The 25486-nt window shown below is 39.9% G+C and overlaps 1 protein-coding gene across 1 annotated transcript in view; it reads right to left on the bottom strand.

Moving 5' to 3' along the window:
* The window catches only part of LOC104146640 (patatin-like phospholipase domain-containing protein 2), a 47483-nt gene extending 28104 nt beyond the window's left edge, over window positions 1–19379 (bottom strand). Inside the window, exon 1 of the mRNA XM_068951225.1 lies at window positions 19179–19379. The gene's annotated coding sequence lies outside the window, so the exon portion shown is untranslated. The remainder of the gene's footprint in view (window positions 1–19178) is intronic.
* Between the last annotated feature and the right edge of the window lie 6107 nt (window positions 19380–25486).

The raw sequence follows: 25486 nt of genomic DNA, 5'->3' as shown, positions 1-25486 counted from the left end.
GACTGCTTTGAACTAAGCTAAGAGGACTGTTCTCCTCTGAGTTTTAGTTGTGACTGTGGGCACATTTCCACACAAGGAAATCAGTCATAATGATTTGAAGAAGTTCAGAGCAATACAAAACCTAAAACCACGTAGGTAAAGCAACCTTTAGAGTTTTCTCTGGACTTCTGCCGTAATCTCTTTTAAGAAGTAAAACAGCTCTGTCTCATCTTAAAAAAAACCACCAGCCATTTCACATACCTTTGTTAGGATCCAACACTGTAAGCTCTTCTGTAGAGGCAGACCTCTCTTTTCTCAATATTATGACTGAAGCACAGGGATAGCAGGGCCAGCTTTTGAAAAATCTCATTGCCACCTTTTTTGTGCTGAATGCTTTCAGAAAACTGGGAACTTAACTTTGGAAGCTACGCTGGAAGTGCTTCCTTTGGTTACTTTGGCTGCTACTGTGTGAACCATTCTGTAACTATTACTGATTCTCAAAATATGTAGGAGTTCCTCAAATCTAAGAATATCCCACGTTCTAAAAATGTTATCTGTTGTAATGTTAATTCTACTGCCAACCCTCAACCCTGAGTTACTCAAAGTGATGGGGTGGGGAGGAGAGATGTGGTAATCTGAACTTAAAAAAAGATAATACAAAACATGTGTTAACTAACCTATAAAACTTATTCAGCACATTCACCTTTGACAAACTTTTGTAAACAGGCCCCTCTCAGTAACAGAAGCAGTTTTAAATTACAGCAGGCAGAGAGGAGTGTGGTGCAAGGGGCATATCTTGCGCATCATGCACTCTGCATCACTATGCTCCTAGGGAAGCAAGGGCCTAGCCCATAGCACATATAACCTACCCACTGTAACCTACTCACCAATAATCAGGAACTAGCTATAGGCAGACGTACAAGTACCCTCCTTGTGCTAAAGAAATGCAAAACAGTGACCAACTTCTGTGAGTAGGGCCTTGCTTCTTGTGTTTACTTCAAAAAAATCAGTAAAATCCTCCAGCGCTTATGTTTTCATTCTTGAGAGTGGATGGAAACCCGTTTAACTGGTTCTAGTGGGAGAAAAAATTAATTTTCATATCTTGAATTCTTTGATGGTGATCTGTGTTTTTCATTCTCAGATAAATAAATCTTGAAGGTTACAACTTGCTTCTCAGTTTTGATAATTTGCTGCCTTTACTCTTCATAACTTCATAACTATTCCATAAAACAAATAGCTTAATACTATTTCACATTAACGTCATCCATTTTTTGTATGCTACATTTTCATAGCATTTTTGCTTCATAACTTTGTGGCCTGATACGTATGTGGCAATAGTTTATTGCCAAAGACCCCACAGTGCTTTATATAGCCTACAAACGTGAGACGACAACAGTGTTGTTATTTTAAAAGGACTTGGAATTCTTTAAGGCAGGAAACTAAGAAAATACGCTACAGCTAACTGAAGCTCTAAGAGGAATTCAGTTAGCCACTAGAGAAATATTTTTCAAATCTTGTCTTGCAGGACGCAAGTTTGTAAAGGGCTACTAAAACATCTACTTTCTGCCTTAGACTATGGCATTTCTGTTACATATAATAATATATCCAGTAATTGCTGGGTGGCAAATAATGTTATGTCTTATAGACCTAATATCTTGGCATTAAAAGGCCTAATGATCAGCACTGCTGAGACAGATTCTGCCTTTCAGGTGAGGCAAAGTCTCCTCTGTGGTCTTGGCCGAAGAAAAAACTTCAAATCTGTTACTGCTCTAAGGAGCAATATTTTTCTTCCTGAGTCTAAAATCAATAAAATTCAGGGAATAATTCCACAGATAGATATGTAGATAAGTAAACATTTCTGAGGTCGAATGCTTTCTAGCAGTTATAGTACATTTTGAATTTTGTATTGCAGCACAATCATTAATCAACTAGGAAATACTCATGAAAATTATCATCATTTTCACCTACTTAGAGAGATTTCTGTTCTGTAGAGAAACTGTGGCTACATAAACAGCTGATCACGGGAAATTACTGCTTGTGTAAGTAGTAACAGTAGTAACCTGCTTAGCACGCAACAGCTGCCTCTTAACATTTGAGAATGTGATAAGAAATTCTGGAGAGAGGATTAGAGAGCTGAACATACATGAAAACGCAGTCAGAGTGTGTGGGCGAGATATAAACATATGCACTGTGCATAAATATACACCTTTGTTATGACAGTTCTGGATCCCCTGATCATTTAAATATCAGAGAGTTGAAATTTTAGGAGTTTTTCTTCCTGGTTAAAGAAGAAGGAAAGAACACAGTACAGGACAGTTGGACCTAGCAGATAGCTAAATCAAACCGCAGGCTGGCTGACAGAGCCGTGTCATGTCAGAACAACATGAGCAGAGATTTTGCAAGCGCTGAAGAAGGTTGCCCAAGAGAGTTCAGAGGGTTTTACTCTTTCAAAGCAAAAATTCCTAGTGACCTTCTGGGCAGCAATGCCAGCCTGAGCAGTCGCTGTGTCACTGTCTGCCCTCTACCACCCTTCACTGTGGTCATACGAGCATCTGCGTACCAGGGACTGGCTGGAGGAACTATTCTGCTGAGAAGTAACTTGACTTCTCTTCTGGGCTGTTTCTCAGCTTAAGCAATACTGCTCCTGAGCAGCCAAACAGTCATGTCACTGTGGACACAAGAATAGATTTTTTTTTTCCCTCTTTGTTTATGGAGGAAGGATGTTATTCAAGATTAGTGAGGAGGCATCTAAGCTATGCATCACATTAGCTTAAAATAAACATCTGTCCTCAGCATTCTCCTACTACTTATTTTAAGCAGTTAATTGTGCAGTGCTCTGGTTATTGTGAATCCCATTCTGAAGCATACCTAATTCTTCCCAAGTGCTCCACAGTAAATTCAGGCATGGCCTTAACTCAGAGCTGTAAATTTTATCCTGGGGATCAAGCATTTCAAGGTAGCTGTTGAAATGGCAAATATAACAACATGTACTTCCTTTTGTAGGTTTAATTCCAATTTCATTTCCACTCAGCTGACACTAATAGTTCAGCTGTGTAAAAAGCAAATGATATACACATCAGAAAGTGAGACTATGTTAAGCTTGCAGCTTGATACGGAATACTATGGAAGTTCACAATCAGTAAGAATACTACATAAGACTTCCAATGTCACTGGTAGTGTAAGTGCCATTATAATCAGCAACTCGTCCATTGGTATTAACATTTAAAAATAAATGTCAGGCCCAGATATTCAATTGCTGCAAATCAATGTATTTGCATTTCAGACCTGCTGGTGCACTTGCACTTAGTTTTAGAGATCAGCAAACTGTTCTGCTTGAGAATACCTTTAACCCCTCCCTCCCCGCCCCTTACTTTTCAGTGAGGAAAATAAAGTAAAATTTGTGCCAGAAGGACAAAATGTTGTTCTTTACCCATAAAATGGGACAGCAGTGATTAACCTAAAGGTGGCATACTGCTATGGCTGCTGGAGAACTTCAGTTGAGGTTCAGAGGTAACTAGAAGAGGGGCTGCCTGTAGTTGTGGTACGGTTTGAAGTGAGGAAGAAGCTGTGATCCTGAGCAAGTGTGCTGCCCTGGGTGGTGAATGACAGGAGAGGCACTACTGCCATTCTCCTCTCCCATTCAAATATTCCCAGATAAAGGGGCTGTAGCTCCATTTTTCCCCTCAAAGAAAACAGGAAACAGGAAGAGACCAGAGGAGAAGGTAGTCAAGATTGACAGCAGAAACACGTAGCCATACCAGCTGTTCTCTTCTAAATGCATAATGCTAAGAAGTAGCCTAACATTCCCAATCAGTGATTAGGATCCTATTGTGCTCAAGCCAATACAACACCTTACCCATATTGAAACAGGACAAAAGGACTTTTTCTCCCCCAGAGAGCATTCATCCTAATGCTCCAATCTTACAGTAACAGTTGAAGTTAGTGAAGTCTCTCCTTTGACTAGAGACCCTGGAGTACATCCTTTAAGCATGGGCATAAGGCTTTGGAAGATCAAGGCCTAGGTTTCACAGGACAAAATGTAGGAGTATATCTTGAGAAAGTGAGCGTTTGTCAAGACTTGTCACTTCCCTCACTATTGTGTAACAATCTTAGAAGCAGATCAGCAGAACAAGTTAATGAGGGATTTGAGAGCACATAAGATGACAACTGAAAGACAGGTTTCTTCTCCAGCCATTTATGTTCATAAAATGTAACTATGGTTACTACTCTAGGTAGATACAATAAGCACAAGCAATGGTTGCAGAGCCTTGTCAGTAGAAAAACTTCTGTCAGCCTTCTCAGGAACAGGTTAAAGGCCTCATTTAAAACAAATTTGAAACCAAAACTATCTAAAGTATGGAACATACCAACATACATCTGCTGTAATACAAATATCTCATTTCCTAAGTTAACCAGATCATTTTGTAACAAAATCACACAGGTGATCCAGAACTTTGATTTTTTTTTTTTTTTTGTCTAGAGGGAATTCATTTAAGAATGAGTTTTATAGATCAGTGCCAAACACTAGATTTTTTTAAAGAGAAATTTGCATAAAAGCTCTGATTGTACATTCGCTGTTTTTCTACTTGCAAGTCAGTCATTTCAACGCTACATTGATAGTGCAAGGCTCAATGTCTAGTGTTAAGTGAATAGCCTATCGCAAAACACATTTTATAGTACAGATTTTAATTTGATTTGATTTGATTTCTCCAGTGACAAATTCTGAACATGTACCTTTATCAAACAGTTTTGACTAAATTCAAGACTAATGCAGATTTCCTAAACAGGCAGCGTCAGTGCACATATTGTGCTGATGCTCAGCCAAATTTTTACTTCAATGCAGCATCTGATCTTCCTTTAAATATTTGCTGCACTTTGATATCAAATTTACCCTAGCAGGTTGTTCCTCTTGACCTGATAGAAACTATTCCTGTTTCACCAAAACAGAATCAATACATTCCTCTTGTAGCTGTTTTATACAACCATTTTTTATGATTCTACAGCTTTTTTCTTATGAGAAAGTAATATTTTCAACTATATTTGCATTATGATTTAGAATTTAAAAGTCAGATTTTTTCTTTTGCAATGCACAAGAAAAATCAGAGATGATTATCTGGAAATATAGCAGTGTGAAAATTCAAGTGTTTCATTTGAATAACTGTTTTTGGTAATGTTAAAATATATGACCAATACAATGTTAACATGCAGCTAAAAACAAATGAGTTCAAATGAAATATTTTCTCAGTGGAAGGGAATTACTGAAATTAAATATAAGAGTTGAAAAACTTATTTTATTTTTTTCCTATTGAAAATTGCTGAAATTGTCATATCCCTGTGATATATTATTTTCATGGAGCTGAGTTTCTTGAAGGAAGAAACTATTTTTTCAATAACTGTATCATGTTGTTGGAGCTGGTATCAAACTTTTCTCATTATCAACTGTTCACACTTTTACCCAACTTTAAATTAGGAAAGATACAATAATCCTCCTCTTTGATCATTACTTGTGCTTAGAAACCAGATCAATTAAACCAGTGGCAATTAAACTCAGAGCCACATTTAGCAAGTCACAGCCTTTATTTGTCTTAAACTGCCTGTCCTCTCATCATGCTGAAAGTCACTGACATCTTTTGACAGCAATACTTTTCATAATAGAAATATGGGAATTTATTCCCAGGGCATACAGGTAGTTGCTTCTTATCACTTCAGTTACTTTTTTTTTTTTTTTTTGGTAACAGTTACTTTGCCCACTTTGTTACTTCAGCAGATTTGCACAAACCAGGTAGAGTACACCCTATGCTCTTGAACCTTCCCCACCAGTTTATGCTGATAATATTTTCTTATTCTGAAATAGGTAATTATGCAACTCATGATAGGTGTTCCTTTGAACCAGGAGTACTGACATCTTTCCCAGCTCTGCTCTACTACATGACCAGACTCTCCACTTCCTAGCACTTCCATAGTTCATTCCTTTGCCCCTTGTGTCCTGTTCCCACTTCCTATTTCCCTCTTCCTTCATTTCCACATGTTGGCATGCTCCCCCACCCACTTTTCCTTCTGCAACAGCTCTGCCATTTCTCCGACCCTGGGCTTAGCCCGTTTGGCTAGCTAAACTCAGTTACAGACAAAAGTAAATAGTTTGCTAAGTTTGAAAGTTGAAATGGCTTAGCAAAAAAAACAGGAAAGTACCAGAGTTGGTCTTCCCTTCTTGGCAGGAGCTAGTTGTCAGCTTGGCTCAGTCTGTAACATAACTTCACCTTAGGAAAGGGGTCAGTACAGCAAGGCTGTGCATGGCAGACTGTGCTGATGCACGTTCATAATAATCTCATGTTGTAACTTGTGGGCAGCCCCTCCTTCCCTCCCTTGGGCCATGTGAGGGGGAAGGCAGAGCAGTGCCAGCTGAAGCTGATTAGTGGGTCAGACAGCTGTGTCTGGCATGGGAAATGAGACACCTTCACCTTCTCTCCCTTCTCTCTTCCCCCCCCCCCCCCCCCGAAAAATCACATCAGGCAAATCAGACAGCTATTATATGTACCTTCAATTCTTTTGAAAACTAAGGAGTCTTTTGCAGTTTCTCCGTTTCTGCCACAACAAAAAGAGCATGTGGGGGGAGTTTCTTTGGTCCCTAACCCTCGCCCCCCCCCCAATCTGCCCTCTGCTTACCCTGGGCACACAGATGCTCCCCTATGTGCTCCAGGGGGCTGGATGCATGCGTTCTGAGAAACACTGCAGTGGACCACATTAGTAAATTGGGACGGATTAGGGGAGGGAAGGGATTTTGTGCCTTCCTCGTACATGGAACAGGATTTAAGACACAAGAAGGTGAGAATTACTGCTTTATACAAAAGTTAAAATGGTTAAAATTTAAACAGTCTAGGTCACTGTGACATCTCCTCCTTCCATCCCAGCATCCAAGAGTTGGCTTGCTAAAGGTAATTTGGCCATGGAGTGATATGTCAGTTATGTTGTGAAACAACCATACTCTGGTCTCAATTCCCAGTTGGTACATCCAGGGAAACTCCTAACTTCAACTCTACCCCAACGATAAATCTGGCCCTGACTTGTCAGGTGGGATGAATGACATTGCTCCAAAAAAAGGAGTAAAAAGAATGACTGTTCAGTCTTTAACCAAATAATATCACAACATGGCTTTGTTCAACCCTAGAAAAAAGTGCATTTGCTTCAGTCAATTTCAAAAGCAGAAAATAAAATTTAATCGCACTGAAGTCAAGTTCTGAATAAGAAAATTCCCTACTTCTACCCACCACTCTTCCAGGCAGCCCCGTATCTGTCTGGCAGTCTGCTTCCCACTAACTTCCCACTCAGCCATCTGGGCACACATACACACCCAGGCAAAGCATACGGTCAGATAAATCCTTTACTCCGTATCTAGCTGAACTCTGCTTCTCATCTCAGCAAAATATAACGTTCAGAGTAGGAAGCTGTAGTCTTGATAACCAGATGGAGATTAACCCCTTTGACATCTTGAACAAGAGATATGTATTGCATTGCACAGTGAAGATAATACTGATTATTCCCAGGAACTGGCAAAAATACCATACAGCAAGAGCATAGGAAGCTCGTAAGGACAGCAACACATGCCAGGGCGAGGATTCACTCTCCTATGAAAGGCTCATACATCTTTTTTCCTACCACAGCAAACTACTTTCATTACAGCTCTGGCCCTGCAGGAATGTTCTCTGTTAAAATACTATTACCGTCAACTGTTTGTTCCCTCATTTCTGGATGCTCTGTGAAAAGGGTGAGCTAATTCTGGACTTCGTCGAAGGGACAGCACTGCTTTTTTTCCCCAGCCACTCAGCAGTACAAAGGAAGATTAACTGGGAGACTACAAGGAAGAAAGTACAGGTAGTTGGGATAAGCAATCTTATCTTTAGATGGCCTCTTTAAATCTCATTTGTTGGCAACATCAACACAAGCAGAACTGTTCTGCATATTCAGAAAGCAACACCCAACCCACTTGCTAGCTTTCATCTTCATCTTGCATTCCAGTTGCCAAGCGGAACTAGAAGCTTAGTGTGATTTCATGGAGTTATTTCAAAGTTCAGCTAGTTCAGAAAAATCATGCTTTATACAAGAACTTTTAGTCTATCATCAGGGTAACCTGTCTTTCTGGCATAATTAAGGCACACGTTTTGATATCCCTTTACTCATAGAAGACTTCCACTACGGCTTTCTGTACCTCCATTGAACCATCAAAAATAACACATGTATCTACAGAAGAGCAGTATAAGCTGTGAAATACATTTTGTCTTTCATTGCATTATAGTTTTATAAGCTGAAGTGTTACCTAGTCACAAATTAATTTCTTCTGAACATTCACATACCTGTATAAAATATGCATTAAGATCTGCACAACTTAGCTGATTAGTAGCATAAATGCTTTAACTACACAAATACGTATATACACTTAGTCACACACGTTAACCTTGGCGTCTGTTTACATTTTTCAGCCTTTTTATGAGTGGCAAGATAACTGTTTCAGTTCTACTGTTCCATGTTCCTAGCGTTCAAATCCTGGATGTCAAAGAGTAGGGTGCAGCATCTGGAAACACCAAGATTCAGTCCCAATTAGCTGTCACAATGATGAACAGGATTTGCATCAGTCTATGCCCATTGGTTGTTACCAGACAGTTCATTCAGTTTCGGCAAATCTGTCTGTCCACAAGAAGCCTTTGCTGTACAGACAAGCATACAGGAGACTACTGCGGCCTAGTGCAGGTGTTTCCATATCCAAAGCTCTATAGATAGATAGATATTCCATGGTTACATTTCCCATCAAATAGTTACTAAGGTTGAGGTATGCTTAGTAGCATTGTAATTAACATTTTAACAGCGAACACTTCTAGCTGCTATCTAGACATGATGAGAGATACCATCTTAAAGAGGTGCTTCACAGGTGTGTGCTCTTCGGAAGTCAGAAAGTCAAGTCATACCTTGCTGCATATAGGGTACAAGGAAGCTGGCTTAGGGGCATGTCTAGCTGGACAAAGCTGGACAAGGGATAGGGTAAATGACAGAGCAAGACTAAAAGTGGGGTAGACTGGGAAGTCTAGCTGGACAAAGCTGGACAAGGGATAGGGTAAATGACAGAAGTGGGGTAGACTGGGAAGGAACACACTAGTATTAGGAGCAGCGTGCTTTGTAGACACTTGGCTCTGCCCTAGACCCCTCCAGGCTTACAAAGCCTGTTCTAAGAGATAAGCCAAACTCATTCCTCATGATCTCCAATAGCTGTACAAGCTGCAACAGCTGCTGGGGAGTCATCAGCTGCTCTGTAATTAAAATAATTTCTAGAAGAGAGAGCAACACTGGCTGGGCAAGTATTACCAGAACTACCATCTTTCAGGCCCTAGGACTGCTAACACTTACGCTTCTGCCTGTCCTTGAATGCTGCTTTCTCCTGCCCCTTGCCTTTTTACCCTTTGTAGACAGCAGACTCCTTGCTCTGTTGCTGTCACACCAGGAAGCAGTTACACCTTCCTCCAGCACATGCTGCAGTTCTCTGTCCCTGTTAATCTGGACAAGAGGCTTTTCCAAGAGGAAGTGTTGATAAACATGGGACATTCTCCTGTTGTCAGGCACAAACTACTCATATAAAACGTCCATTGGCAATGGGTAGGCTATGAAAGCTGACCCTTAATGTCAGTACTCCAGAAACTGTCTGCCCCACAGAAAACAAAACACTAAAAAAGACTTAACATGGATGCCTTCTTAAAGAAGCCCGAGGAGGTTTATTCAAGTCTATGCAGAGACCATTTTCATGGAGGTCACCACTGATGGGTGAGACAGATTTGCCAAAATTGAATGAACTGTCTGATAACAACCAATGGGCACAGATCAAATCCCTTTGAGAGACAAATCACTGCCTGGAACCATTTCTAAAATAAATGCTCATATATGTTCTCTTCCCATTTGGGCCTCAGGAAGAATATACAGAGAAGGCCATGTTCAGCTCTGAGCAACCAAGTCAGTGGAATGAACGTCCTGTAACATTAAGAGGTGTTTTATTAGAATAGGAAACAAATAATGGCCAGAAGTTCTTACTACTTTTGATGTTCAGGCTGCACACTGCATCACTGCTATTCATGCACACAGATCCACACGGCTCTTGCATTGGGGCCCCAGTTTGAAGGGGTCTCCAATACCAGACAAGTCTGCAGTTACTGGTCATTCTCTGTAACACAGAATTTCATACTGTCTGCATTCAAATTCAATGTTCAATAGAAAAAGCATATATGGGAAATAGCTTTTCCTGTGGTTCAATGGAAAGTCCCAGCTAGAAGCTCTTGGTTGCCCAGCAGTTATTCACTCATTGATAAATTCTACAAGTATAAAAGGTCTAACGTCGGATATGGAGACCTATTGTATACATCCCATACAGTGCATATCCCAAATATCACAAGTAGTTTAATCACCCTGAACCGCGGAGGCCCCAGTCAGTTCTCAGCCCAAGATCTCAAAAAGCCTTTCAAAACACAAACACTACAGAGGAGAAGCATTCCTACAACTGCTAATCCTGTGAGCTAGCTGTGATGTGTCCCCCACTCAGCAGATGCATCCCTTTCCTTCCTTGTTATCTATTATTAGCTTTAGTGAATCCAAAACTTCAGTCCCAATTTTCTTCTTAATCTAACACCATTATTCCTTTTCCCTTCCTGAGGAATCAAACCAGATCAAAGCTGTCCTCAAAATACATAAAATCTGCTGACTGAAGCATTAACATACTACTTCCTAGCTCTGAATAAAGCATGAATAGTTTAGATTCAGCTGCCTAAGAAACATCCACAGAAAAGGTGAAAAAAGGAAAAGAAAACTCTCCCTAGATATCATTGTGCCTTCCAGTTGCAGCTGAGAAGATGACTCCTCAGAGATCCATTTCACCTTTAAGAAAGCAAGAAACGACCAAAGGACCACTTAACTGTTTTCAAAATAAACCAAAGGACATTTGTTCAGTATTGCCATCATGGTCCCCGTGTACTAACAGCCAAATATTCAAGTCCTAAATCTTTTTATTTTCCCAGAATAGGAACGTACTAACTACTGTTTACATTTCTGCCAAGTTCTCTGTGCACTCTAATGTACTGCAGCCCACTAGCAGCGCACAGACTCTAGGTCAAAGAAACAGTGCCCTGCAATACCAGTAGGAAATAGTTTTGTTGTATTGTTCCTAATACATACATATTCCTGTTTTATTTTCTTGTATACAGAACAAGAAATGTTTCTTTACAAGTGACTCATTCGTTCACTGATATTCTGCCAACCAGAAGCCTAACTCCCTAATAGAAAACCATTCTCCTTTAAAAATTGTCAGCACCCCCTCATCATTCATTTCCTCCTCCCCATAAAAACTCTGAATTCATACAGAAACTGAACTTACTCTCTCTTCCTGTTCTATTTTGCAAGATGAAAGGGCAGCCCCACAAGCAGTTCAAATATCACAGCTGAGAAGGTAGCACAGCAACAAATAAATAAGAGGGTAGGGAAAAGAAGGGGAAAATCAGGGAAAATTTATGGTGGAACTGCACTCAGACTGCTCTTTCATATGCTAAGCTTTTTGTGTGATTAGGGGCATGTGCTGTTTTTGCTTCAGAACAGGAATGGTTAAGCTTAATGCAGGCAAAATAGCTGCGTTCATGCAGCTATGAAGAGACAGTCCTAATTCTGTTTAAAGATTTTATTTTTCATTTAAGAAAAAAATCCTGATATCAAGTGACTTTGATGAATTTGCAGTTTCCTAGAAGTTAAATTTTCATGCATGATCATCTTTTAAGTGGAGAGTTAAACTAACAATAACAATGACAGAGTTAGATCCTTAGAACACTGCACACCTTGTCAAGGCAACCAATGCCTGTCAAATGCTCATTTGACAATTGGAAAAGAGTACAATACAGGGAAGGACTGCCTAAGATGACCTTTAAATCTGAAAACATCTCTTAAACTAACAAAAAAATTAGAAAACTGATTATAGTGCAAAGAATACTGCATTGCAATAATAAATGTTGTTTTCTTAAGTTCCTTGAGGCATACATTTCAAGCATATACAAATCAGGGAGTACAATCCACATGGCAATAAAGTAAAAAAATATCATTGTGCTTTTGAATAAAGCCTTCAGAAGTAATAAAAAAAAAAAACTAAATGCAGCTGATAAGATTCAGTTACAAGCTGAGTATTTTGTTTGGCTTTTACTCTGTTTTCATTATTTTAATAGTTTGATTTCTCTACGTACTTAACAGCAGATTCAAAGGACCATAGAGTGTTATTTCTGTATTAGCGATTATTCGGCAGTGCAACATCATGCCTATAACTCCCATTTTTCTCATTCTTTACCCTCCTTTATAGAGAATGAACAAAGGGCAGATCTAAGACCTGCTTTTGGGCAATCATTTCTTGCAGATCATGAGAAATTACATATAAAACAAATCTTTGTTTGTTGAGACTTTGCACTTAGATATAGATTTGTAATGCTCTGATAAGGGACGTATTAGTAGATGTTTACAGGAGGAAGATAACAGCGTCCAGGTATTTAGCTGATAATAAATTGTCTCAGATCAAATAAAGTAAATGGAATCATAGTATTTATGAGTAAATAGCCAACAAAATAGTCCAGTAATTGTTTTGCTTAATCCTACAATGCTTTCCTTGGTAAGGCCAACAGCAGTAATCCAGAAAGGTAGTGCAGCTCAGATGAATGCAGTCCTATTCCCAAAGCTGAGATTATAGTCTCAGTAGCTACAGGCACATACATAGGCAAGAGGAGTTATGGATTCTCAATTCCAAAGACAGATTTATTAAGTCAAATTTTTTTCTTATTCTTTTTTCTACTTTCATTCACATGTAAGTTAATGCTAATTTGTGCAAGTGAGAGAAAAGAAACCAGGTCCAAGAGACTAGAACTGGATTTAGCTGGTCATGCAAGAATGGACACCCCCTTTCAGGTCAGATTTTCAAAATCTGGCAGGCCCAATTTCTTGCTAAGTGAGTGTATAAAGGTGTTCTGACAACCCCATTCAACATGTGGCTGGCTTTTGAAAATGCAACAGTATAATTAAAGGATAGCTACAAAGGTTAGGTCATGTGGTACATGAAATTAGTGCAGAAAATAGACTATTACAGTTAAAACTCCATCCTTTCTTCTATTTACTTTCCTCATTTATGTTATTTACTTAGACTATCAGATGTTATCTTTTAACAAAAAGAAATGCAAATCCATATTTAATCCAAGGATGTTTCATCCCTGTGACAAAAGAGATGAAAAACAATGCAGTTAATGCTGAATATGTCTCTAGTGTTGAGGGATGGCATCTGGTAGTCACAGCTGTGGCTCTCAGCTGGAAACCATCCCCTTGAAAGAAAAAGAAAAGGATCTGAAGTTGCATCAGTCACTGCATTTTCAGTCTGTGAATGCAAATTGCATTGTCTGAAACTGCAATGTGTGAAATTGTACACATTTTTTTAAAACTGCCTGGAGTTACATCGCTGTTAAGTGTATTTTCAGCCATTGGAAATACTACCAGATGAAATATAAGTAGTGGATATACGCTCATGAAATTTTCTTTCAGAAAGGTAACATTCTGAAACACAGCAAGTCTGACTCTGGTAATGACTATCCCAGTGCAAACCAAAAGCAGTGTTTCACTGAAGACCAAGTACCTGATATTTAAACTGTGTAACTATGAGCCTGGCCACAAGTTCATTCTGTAAAATCTGTGGAGCAGTTCAGTGTCTCATTTGTCTTCCCACTCCCCTTGTGCTGCAGATCACTGCTCCCACAGCAGAGTTGGTGAAAAGGAACAGGAGCATACTCTACTTGCTTCCGTGAAAAGTCACCCATTTCAGCTTAACCTCCTAGAGAAGAGCAACTGAGCTAGTAGTAAAGCAGATCCGGGGGATGCTCACACAGTGAGCGTACATTGTGACTGGGGGAACCTCTGGCTGAGGAAGCAGGGACACCCACCTAAACCATGACAACTTTCCATCATTTGGAAGTGAGGGCTCTTTCTTCAGGTGGTTGTTTACCCATTCTTAACATGACCATGATTCTGGTCAGAGACATAGTTTCTTTTGAAAGCTAAATTTGACAAGATTAATGCAGGCTACTTGTTCAGCACAGCATGTAATAAATATTATACAGTAGTGTTTTAGAATCTGCACAGGCTGCCCAGGGTTCCATTGGGTTTCAAGGTGTACATACCTAAATAGCTTAGGAAACATTAATACTGCCTGAGCTTATGGCCTGCTATTACGAATGAGAAGCAAGTTTAAACTTGACAGTGGACTTGGGCCTGTGAGTGAAAGACAGAATAGACCTACCCAAAGAGTGTTTTTCAGCCAGTAGCGTACCACCATAACTGAAGCCTTTACCTCCTTCCTTACAAAGGAAAGCCTTAACTTCAGCAGCAATACAGCAATATCTCCTTCAGCTTACACTTCTGAGCAAAAAAACAAAAAACAAAAAAAAAAATCACCACACACACCAACTGGAAGATTGAGGCGGAGCAAGAGAATAACAAGAACTTGAGCTATCTCACTATTATTAGAATTTAGAGTCCCTGTGTGTTTTCCTTGACTGTTTCAAAATCAGACTTAAGAACTGTCACAAAGTATAAAATGTTTGGGGTATCAATGACAGTGGCACCACACTACCTAATACCAATGTGAACTTCACAGCTTCAATACCAAAAATTAAAGTGCTGTGCCTTGATATTTAGAGACTTATGGAACAAGTTTCCCCATAGCAAGCTAGGTTGAATAACTTGGACTGAGAAGCTCATTGCACATTCTCCTGTTTCTCTGGCTCTGACAGATCCCTAAGGGCAGAGCAAGACCCTTGGAATTGCTTTTGCAGTTAGAAAAAAAAACTCTGCAAATTAGCCATCGCAGCCTGCACAGTGAAAGCACTTCTGCCACTGCCCTGCAGAATATCCACCACTGATTTTGTACTATTAGCTTGGAGTTAAATTGCCCAGGAGGCTTTTATCTGTACTGACAGCAACTGGAAGTCCTTAGTGTTCATCTGCACACATATTTTTTAGGACTGGCTTCTGTCTCACTTTGTGTTGATTTCTAATAAGCATCCAAAGAAATCTCCTTTACTACCTGTCTCAAAGTAGTGGCAAGGAAATTCAGTGACAGCTGAATCTCGCTTTCGAGCTGCCTGTGTAATGCTTTGCAGAGTATACCATCACCCAGTCCATTAAACTATGAGGAAATAGGAATACAGACCCAAAATGAAGTAGACTAAAATGAACCTGAACAGAAAGGAAGGCCTCTTCATTGATTATGTACTGGACTGTATTCATTAAGACTCAATGCTATTCAAGATAGTCAGCACAAGGAGTTCTGAACCATGATTTTAAAGGCCAAATGAGAGAACCAGAAAAAGAGCATAGTGCGTAGGGCCTTAGAGCTGTGTACTCAATCCCATCCTGCTCAGAATTATGTCACAAAACTGGACAATGGCGAGCGCTTGTTTCCCTGTACATATTCCCTTGATATTATGTTTGCCCAGTACCAGAGAAAGAAACCAAAGACTCCTGGGACACATTTACAAAGTTCTTTCACAAAATTAGAAGCATTTTTCTTCCTCCTAGCACCAAGAATTTTCACGTCCATAGAAACTACAGGGAGGTCCTTCATTCTTGTCTGTTCTGTAATCTGATAACTAGGCTATAGTCCAGGGGAATGGATGGTGTGGCTTTGAATCTTTCTTACAAAGGAATTTTGCATCTTGTTTGCCCAAGCCCTCATTCAGGTTCCTTCAGTATAAATACAAAAAAGGCTAATCTGCAATAAAAGGAGACCCGTTTCTTAGGCTTAATATAACAGGTGTTGATGGCATCAGAACAAAGGTAGACTCAAACATCCTTCCTATTGCTCCTGGAATGGCTTCCTGCACAAACCACATAATATCCTGGATATAACCAGGACAGCTTGCAGTACTAGGTCAGAAACTCCCAAATCTGTCAATGCACAACTTCTTGGGCAATAGGTTCTTTTTAACAGCCTCTTTCCCTAGCAATTGTCCTCTCTGTGTCAGTGTTTGATACAAATTTCACTTCCTCAAAATCATTCCCACAGAAGGCTTTAATTATGAGGTCTTTGCAGCTGCCTCTCTACCAAAAGGGAGTTTTTGCTCAAGTTTTTCTAAGTTGCAGAGGTAGCTTCCCTGTACCTTAATTTCTCCTATTAATCAGAGATACTTGTGCAAATTTTAGAGGGAGGGCAAAACTAAGCTTACAATAAAAGACAAATAAGAGGAAGGAGAAGTTGTCATAACATTCTTCAAGTCATTGCTGCTCTGCTGTGTAGGTGAAGGTTGAATAGCTAGAAAGTGACTGAGTGAGAACTTGTGGTGCATGGAACACAGCACTGACCATGTGGTAAACATACACTCACTTTTAGCTATGAGGCAGCTGCTATAAATGAGGAGGCTATGGTAAATCCATCAATAAGGCTCCTGAGACACCATTAGACAATGGCATTCCGTACATTTCATAAGTAGGGAGAGAGAGGTTGAAGGACTTGAGGTTAGAGTAAAACTGGGATTAAAAATCAACTTTTCCACAGTCACTTGCTAGAACCACAGGACAACACTATGCCTAACTTAGTCACTTTTTCTCTTTCAGAGTATATCTGATTTGTATTGCTTCTCCTGTTAGAGACTACACCTATAGCCTTAATTCCTATAAACAGCCCCACAGAAGCCAGTGACATAAGAGTCAGAATTAAGCATTTAAATTGTGGTCTTACTGTCTTTTACACAGCACTTATGCTTTCTTAGCACTCAGTACCTAAACAACGATAATAAAGGTAACTATTAATAATATCAGGTTGTTATATTCCAAAGGCACTGAATTATATCTAGCAAATAGGTAGACCTAACTGCTGAAGGTATAATGAACAGTGCAAGAAAAACATGCAAAGCTATTTGCCAGTCTAATTAATGAGTCTAGTTAAGATAAAAGTCACAATTACAACTGAAAATATGACATACTCTTGAAACATTGTAACCTCTAACGCCCACAGAAGATGCCTGCAGCCATTTGCAGTCTGAACTATTCATAGATGCTTTCATGATGCAGCTGATGATACATGCAGTATTATGATGATGCCTCCATGTGCCAGCATATACTGTGTCATAGTCCTTGTGACTAGTTATCTGAGAAACAGTATGGCTAGCTGTAAGTATTAGGATGGAGTCGGAGATGGTCTGGAACTAAAATCCCCAAACTTTGCCAATAGTTCACATGTGGACTTGGCAGCTGAAAGATGAGCTATTTCATTCCCAAACGCTGCAGTGATCTAAACGGCATCAGTAAGAGACATTCAGCCTGCTCTTCCATCTGCGTACCACTTCAGAACCTGCAGGGCAGAATGGTCTTGAAACCTGGCATATAGTAATGCCCTATAATAATGCGGTTTCTTAGTCTCCATTACAAATACCTGCACATGAGGTCACTATCAATTAACACTCCTGTTCTCACTGAACAGTCATCGTGTCCATGCCTTACATACAATCAAGGTTCAGTCAGTTCTTTCACAGTCATTTGTGGGTATCCATGAGTTATTTTCACAGTGCCTTGCACAATCCATGCAGGCACTGACGTAGGCATTGTTCAAGTCTTCCTGTTTCCTGGTAAGCAGATTCTTTGTGGCACGAAAGAAGGCCCTGGCTGCTCCTCCTGCTCCACACCGAGCTTCAGAGAACTCCACACAGAGCAGCATGCAAGATCAGAAAGGAGACATGTCATGAAGAATATTACAGTGGTTGTTGCCACTCACACAAGCAGCCTTAGTGAGCTATGGGGAAAGCCCGTAACCTAGCCTACAATTTCAAGTGCTAACAGTCGTGTTGTCTGTGCTCACTTGACATAAATAAGAAACGTAACTCTCATAATCGTATAAGAAAATCATGTCTTCCTCCTTTCAGCAGTATGCCTGCGACTGTGCCAGTGTCTGGGATAATTATGAGAGATATATACTTTGCCCTGTGTTTACCAAGCAGGAAGATTATGGTCCACACCTGAGACTTGTAATCTCTACAGTCTGTGCCGTAAAGACGACATTTTGGTGCTTAGAGTAACTCTCATCCCCAAGGCATCTGCCATCCAACTTTCTCTGCCTTTTCAGCTTCTTTCCAACTACTATGTTTTTCTGCTGAGCTTACTGCTAGAATCTAGCAGCCCCTTTTCCTCACAGTATCAGCAGCAGCAGCAATTGGTAGGTCTCCAGGATATTTGCCACTACAGAAGTGGTCATCCTTGACTGACTACAGTTACACAAAAAGAAAAAAAATATTCCCCTAAAATCTCTGTCAGAGTCCAGTACTCTCTCACCAGGTTCTTTTAGATATTCCACACATACGGAGAGTGGGATGTTTTATATAAAAGTTTATTTGGGGGGAATTTGATGTTAGTTGTTGAGGTCTTATACTCTCCGCTGGGCTGAGCCACTTCCTGCACGCTGATCTGGCTAATCTCAGGGAGACATTCACATCCTTTTGGTCAGCTCAGGAAAAAAAAAAAAAAAAAAAAAAAAACACTTACACCAAGTCCAGGTAACGGATATGGCTGCTTATCTAAGGCGAAGGCCACCCTTTGATCCCCTTTATCTTGAGATAATGTCAGTTCTCTGTGCAACAGCTGCAGTTAGTGAGCTGCATCCTACACTGTCCTTGAGATTTATGGGGCACCTTGCCCTCTGAGCCTTCTCCCATTGGAGGAGCTATTGGTTGGTCACACTCTCTCTCTACCATATAGCTAGGAACCCAATGAGCAAGTGAAAAACAGCCCAGGATAGGAAATTCAGACCTGAACAACAAAAAACACCCAAAGCTTCCTCTGAGGATGTGAAAGCTGCATTTTAGTTATATAATGAACCATACATAGCACCATCTATTTCATCTTAAGAGCATGAGTGTGGCATGTTCAGCTGAGGACTGTGTTGGATAGCAGTACTGTTGTATTCAATATTCCCCGTAACAGGTATTAGGCCCCATCTGCCCCAAGGATATTGACCGAGCATGAGAAGATAAGCATAAGATGTTGCACTGACGGTAGCCTGAGGTTTATAAGCGTTTTGTTCAGCTTCCTACTGCACCACAAACAGGCTTTATACACAATATACACATTTCATAGCTATTTAGTGTCTCAAATGAAATCAAGATAGTCCTTACCCCAGGGTTGGTCCAGAAGTTAACAACAAGAAGCAGAAATATTTGTGGGAACCATGCGAGTGCCATGCATAGATAAAGTTTTTCTCATCATCTTTCTTGAGGTGCATGTTTTGAGGCTCAGGTGACATAACTCACCACACCAGACTCTGATGAAAGCCTTCTGAAAATGAGTCTAACCTTGGCAACAGTCATGGTTATGTCCTCACCTGCAGACAAAACGTAAAGTAGAATAGCAGCATGGTAAGGAATAGTTAGGACAGAGACCAACAGTGACTGTTTTCTTGATCATCATAGTTTGCATGACACAAATCTGTTCTGAAGTAGTAGATGACTAGCTAAGTGCACATGTAAGTAATAAATACATATATGTATGAACATACAGAACAATTATGTCAGTTATGTAGCTAATGACATTAGTCCCATCAGTTCCCACTTAAATTTGCATATTTTAATGCCTTTATTATTTACACATCAATGCAACAAAGTACTTGTGCACATGGTCGCTTTAAGTATGTGAATAGCCACAGCAGTGTGTGCTTCAATGTCTGAATCTTAAGCCCTAGCTGACATCTAGGTAGCTTAGTTTGAGATCACATTGTCACGTAAAGCTGCTCTTACTATCTTGTAGGCCCCTGGTGTGGCCACCAACTCACTGCCTTCTATTTTCCCCTCTTGATTTCTTTATGTTATGTTTCTGGGACCTCTAACACTTCTGACTGCAGCAGGCTCGGTGCCATACTATCACCCACCATCACAGGTAACTTGATGTATCCATTTCAGCAGCCAGATCCTTCCATCTGTACCTAGTAAACAATTCCCTTCTTCCCACACTGGTCTACCTCCACTGCATTTCTTCTTTGAAACTCTGCACAGAGCAGAGTTTCTCCTCTGTTTCTCTATTTTTTTATGCTTGTCCTTTGGTCTCTCTAATCCCTTCCTTCTGCCCTTTCCTCTTCCAGAAGCTCGTTAGTAAATGTATTCTGCCTCATAGCTGTGCATATCCCTTCTCTTTTCTGTGCTAATGCCTGGCAGTCTTTGCAATGAATGTGGAGTGGAGAGTGTTGTATTACACCCATCGGAACTTATATAAGACTGTCTAGGATGATTTATTTAGTACCTTCCAAGGTAACTGTCCTTAAGCCATGATTAGATCATCAACACCTCTTTGGATGATTAAAGCAACTCTGGACACTTCTGAAGTCCAGATGAGCAGCTCCCTTCTTTGCTATGACCTTTTATTGCTATCTATGGCCTCATTATGAAAGCGACTGCACAGCCAGAAAGACTAAAAAGGAGACCATAAGCTGCTATCTCCTTTAACAGATCTCTTGAACTTTCAAGTCTAAGACCCAGGCTTATGAAGCTCTAAGTGCTAAGAGATGCTGAGCAGGTATCTGAGTGGATTTTAAAAAGTGCCTAAAGGGTAGGCATTGCACAGTGCAGTGCAGAGTCCCTAGGCCTATACCATTCCAAGCCTTTAAATCCACATACGGTCGCTCAGCAGCACACAGAAGGCTGAACTGCCTTCTGTAAGCACTGCAGCTTCCATATCACCACACAAATCTGGCTGCACTATTCCTTGAGCTTGGCTTGTGCGGAGTCAGCTCAAAGGTGTCTTCGCGTACACACGTGCTCCAAGCAAGTTATAGAGTTAATTGCACATTACATTCTGCAGCTGTTTGAACAGAAAAATTGATAATGAAAGCATGCGCCTCAGAAGGTCCATTCAGGAACTCGGCCTTGAGTGATTATCCATCCTAACATCTCCATGCATACACATGTGAATACAAAAAGTTACTAATATATTTAGAAGAATATACATGAAAATGTTCTCACTAATTCTCATCGAGGAAAACTGTACCATGTTGTTTCTAGAGCAGCTTATTTTAAGAAATAACATCTCCAAACAAATTCAGAGGCATTCTGAAAGGAAAATAACTCTCAGTTCAGCTCTAAAGCAGCCATATCCAGTTCATCTCACATTTGGCTGCAATTTCTGTGGTGTTACAACCATAACAATTGCAAAAGCTCCTGTAGAGATGATTTGTCTGAGGTACTTGATCACTGAGATGTTCAGATCAGGTCCCTCAGAAACAAGCCAGCTGTAAATGAGATAGTATATACAGCCCTTAGTTTGGAGGGATAATGAAACTAGTCTATCTGAAGGTCATTCAGTTTTTTGCCTCATCTAATACACAGAAAATGAACAAATAGTTACTGTAAGAATACAGTGAAAGCCACACTAATTAACTCCTTAACTGGTTGTCTGTTTCCCTGTGCCCTGATCTTATTTTAAGAGACCATTTAAATGAATCCCAATGCCATTTGGCTTCAATTTTAATAATAACCCAAATAATGAGCATAATAATACTACTAATTAATAAGCATCATTAATATTGTTATATATCACTATTAAATTTTAGTTTTTCCCCCAAGAACAGATAAGTCTAATTAACAATCCCTGTCCTCCTTCAAAATGAAGGGTGACTGACGCTAACACTGACAAGGTAACTCATCCAAGTTCACCTATGAAAGTAGCAGGAGAGTCCACGATGGAACCCAGGTACACTAAGCCCCAGGCCAGCACTCCATCTGTAAGGCCACATTGCTTCTGTGAACACTTCCAGTGCAACCTTGAGCAGATTAAGTCAGCATTTTTCTTTTCCTTATGGCTCAGTCCCAGCCATAAACAGTCATACTACAAAAATTATCCCCAGTGGCCTTTTTTTGAATACAAGTTGTTCTTAAAAATAGCCACAAGTTGAAATTCTAGAAGGATAGCATACAGCTGAAAATGTCCTGGTGGCGAAAGTAGTCTGCAGCCCACTGAGAATATTTACAATGCAGCTAGTTGAGTTATGCAAGCTATCCCCTGCTCTCTTGTCTGGTGGAACTATCATTGCATAATTTGCGTGGAGGATTACAAAATTGCAATTCTGACCTTTTAGGAAAGCAAAGTCATTAATTTGCAGTGCTGACTTGTTTACTGCTCGTCTCCCTCTCATGTGATCTCTGCTTTGACTCACCTGAAATATTGGCATCTCTTGCATTTTTACTTTTGAAGGTGATACCATAGCTTGCTGGTTATTTTTAGTCATTTTCCTTTTGTGTCCCTGCCCTCAATTCATGCTTAATCCATATGATGTATCAGCAAAGTGAGCAAGTGTGTCCTTATCCTGCTCAATTTGGTGATAAGGCAAGCTCACCTTATCTAAAAGTCTCTCCCTGCACCACCTGCTGGGAAATGTAGTGCCAAGAATAAAGGTGATGCATGAAGTTTACATGCACTCATGATCCGAGCGTGTTACTTCGAAACGTCATATGTTACAAATTTAGAAGCACTGTAAATTTGCGAAAGATACTGTATGGTGATGTCCTGCCTCTGGAAGTTGCAACATGGGTCTTTACACTGCTACTGAATTTAATACTGACTGGTCTTGAAGTCTGGGACACTGAGCAATGGGCTCTCTTTCAAATCAGTTATGAGCACTTGAGAGAGAAATATAAACCCTTGCATTCTGGGCATATTGATCAGGATTACATCAGAGAAATACAGGATTTGCATCAGTCTTGCCTCCTAGAAAGACCTTGAATCTTGTGCTTGGGTAATAAGACGTAAGAGATGCATCTTCAGATAGCCTTGTGAGGTGATTATAGTTCTTATACTGTTTTAGAGGGGGAAATGGAAGCATAGGGAGATTGAGTTAACTGAGGCTACACATAAATCCGTAGCAGAAAAGGGATCTGATTCCCTAGTGTCCTGGCTATGAGACCAGTACACTCATTTCTCATGCCATTGCAGGTACTGGACACAGAAAAACAATGGTGAGTGCAGATCAACGGCTTGATCCTCAGCCACATTCTCTAGAAGAATTAGGATGCTGTATTGGAGTCCTATACTCAGATATCACAAAGCTACAGCTCCTACTCTAGCATATAGCCTCTGGAGGGCCAAGAGATACTTGGGCTAAGTCGGTAAAAAAACATTTCTGAAAGTTCACAGGTATTCCTGAACAAATGTAAACCCCTAGCAAAAAGCAACGTATTTTGTAATTCATGCTTCGTACTGTATTAATATAATAAGACATGCAGTCCTTTGCACATCACAACAGAGGCTTCATATAACGTTTGTGATAGCATCAACAGATCTCATCTGTAAAACTAAACTTCAGTTGGCATCCTAGCATGCACAAATAGTCTAGCTTCCTCTGAAAATTTCCCTCCTGAATGATGTCCTCCTTCCTCCAACCTTGATGCAGGTTGCTGTAACAATAGTTTAATAAAGAAGTAAGACAAAACATTGCCAAGCTTATCTTTTCATCAGATAGATTTTGAAAGCCAAAACCCCATTGTTATGTTTGCAACAGTGCACACACATTTCAAGACAGAGACATTCTTCAGTTGCTCCATATGGTAAGTAGGCAAGTCTGAAGTAAAGACAAGGGAACACCTTATAGCTCTACAGGAATACAGACGTCTAGGACTCCTTTTTGTAGTGACAGAAATGCAGACATACCTAAACAGCATAGCAACACCTAGTCTGTTTCCAGGGTTGAATCCCATTTTCACTGATCTTAATTACAACATTCTCCTAAGGTCAGCATTTCATTCTGTTTCTAGGATCTTCTTTTCACAAGTACTATCTAAGTTTTACATAGAGAGAACTCCAGGGACTTCTGTGAAGTTAGTCCTAATTTACATCACTGAGAGAGAATCCAACTTTTTTCACCTATGTTTCTTCCTACTGCTTCATGGGAACACTGAATAGATAAAAGTTCTGGGATCAGTTACATTTTAGAAGGGTCTAAGTCTAAGTGTTACAGAATATATTCAGATAGTCTGAAATACGGTTAAGATTTTTCTCTTAAAAAGACAGAAAAAAGCAGTCTACCAAAAAGGACTTTGTGGGTTACTCCCTCCACAACTTCTAACCAGTTGGAAGCTAAGTAAAATACTCCATCATGGTTCATCCTGTTACACCATCTTTTGGTTTTTATTTAGCTTTAATACTCAGGTCATGTACATATACCCTTGAGTAACTGAATGTTGGTCTACCAGCTTCACCATTTTTGTTGTAGATTACCCTACCTGTGAATAATCTTTTGCCTCACTTTGTGAGCTACTGACTGTGGTCACTTGTCAGGGAAGTCCTAAACAAACGGCCTTCATACATTTTGTAGTTCAGCTGCCTTGGAATTCCCAGTGAACCTGATGCGTCTCAGATATGTCAGGTCTGAGTAAGCACTGAGCAAGTGATCTGTACCTGTGCAGTAAATCCCAGTATGTTTACTATCCACATGCATATATCAGGTGTGCAGTTTGAGTACTCTAGGTCTAATATGCCTGTATTAGGACTTACTGTACCTGATACAGCCACAGCTGTTGATATAGGGCTGATCTTTCCAAGTGCAGTTAATCCAGGGCACTTAAGCTTCACAGCCACATTGGGCTCCAATTGTTCTTCCATTTGAAATGTGAAATTTGAAAAGATAAGTGAGAGCATTCATTGCTAAAGAGACAGTTCTAATTATTGCTATGTCCCTTGTGATAATGTCTGTCTGGCTATTTGCTCTACATAAGCTGAATTCTACCCTGAGATACACTTGTACAACTCCTATTAACTTCAAAGGGAAAACAGAATCAGAATTTTTCTATTATCAGATCCTTCCGCTCGCTATATTGAACAAACACCATATACATGCCTGAGGGCTAAGTTAGCAGTTCCAAAAATGAAATTAAATTTAAGGAAATAAATATTAACAGAGACTAGAATTCAAGCCATTGTCTATCGGGTTGGACTTGTATGTCATTCATTACTAGTTTAACTTAACATTTTTAATCATAAAAAAGCATTTTAATAAATACATTTTGCCTCTAAGGTTGGCTAGGAAACCTACAATTCTGTTTTCCAAAGAAAATTAAAGTTTTGAAATCTGTGTGGCTTTTTTTTTTTTTTGATGGAGGAGGGTGGCAGGGAATCAGACCTTTTGAAACACTATAGGAAAAAGAACAAGAGGGGCCAGTCCCAGAATGCCAGTTGACTGCGAGTTTACAATATTCTCTTGAAACATAGAATACTCAACTGTTTGTTATTCTTGATAGCCCACTTGGTATAACTATATATGTATGTATGTATGTGTCACTTTAGACATCAAGAGCTAATTCTAATTTCAGAATCTGGAAGAAGTAGGTGTGAAATTAAAGTTAGTATCATATGGACTTGAACCTAGGTTATCAGCTTCTTGGGCAAATCTTGTTAGCCAATCACTCAAGATGAATTGGGCTCTCTTTAAACGTTTTTTGAGACT

The sequence above is a fragment of the Struthio camelus genome, chromosome 1 (assembly GCF_040807025.1).
Source record: "Struthio camelus isolate bStrCam1 chromosome 1, bStrCam1.hap1, whole genome shotgun sequence".
NCBI lineage: Eukaryota > Metazoa > Chordata > Aves > Struthioniformes > Struthionidae > Struthio > Struthio camelus.
Note: the sequence above shows the minus strand (reverse complement) of the source record. Positions and strands in the feature narration are given on the sequence as shown.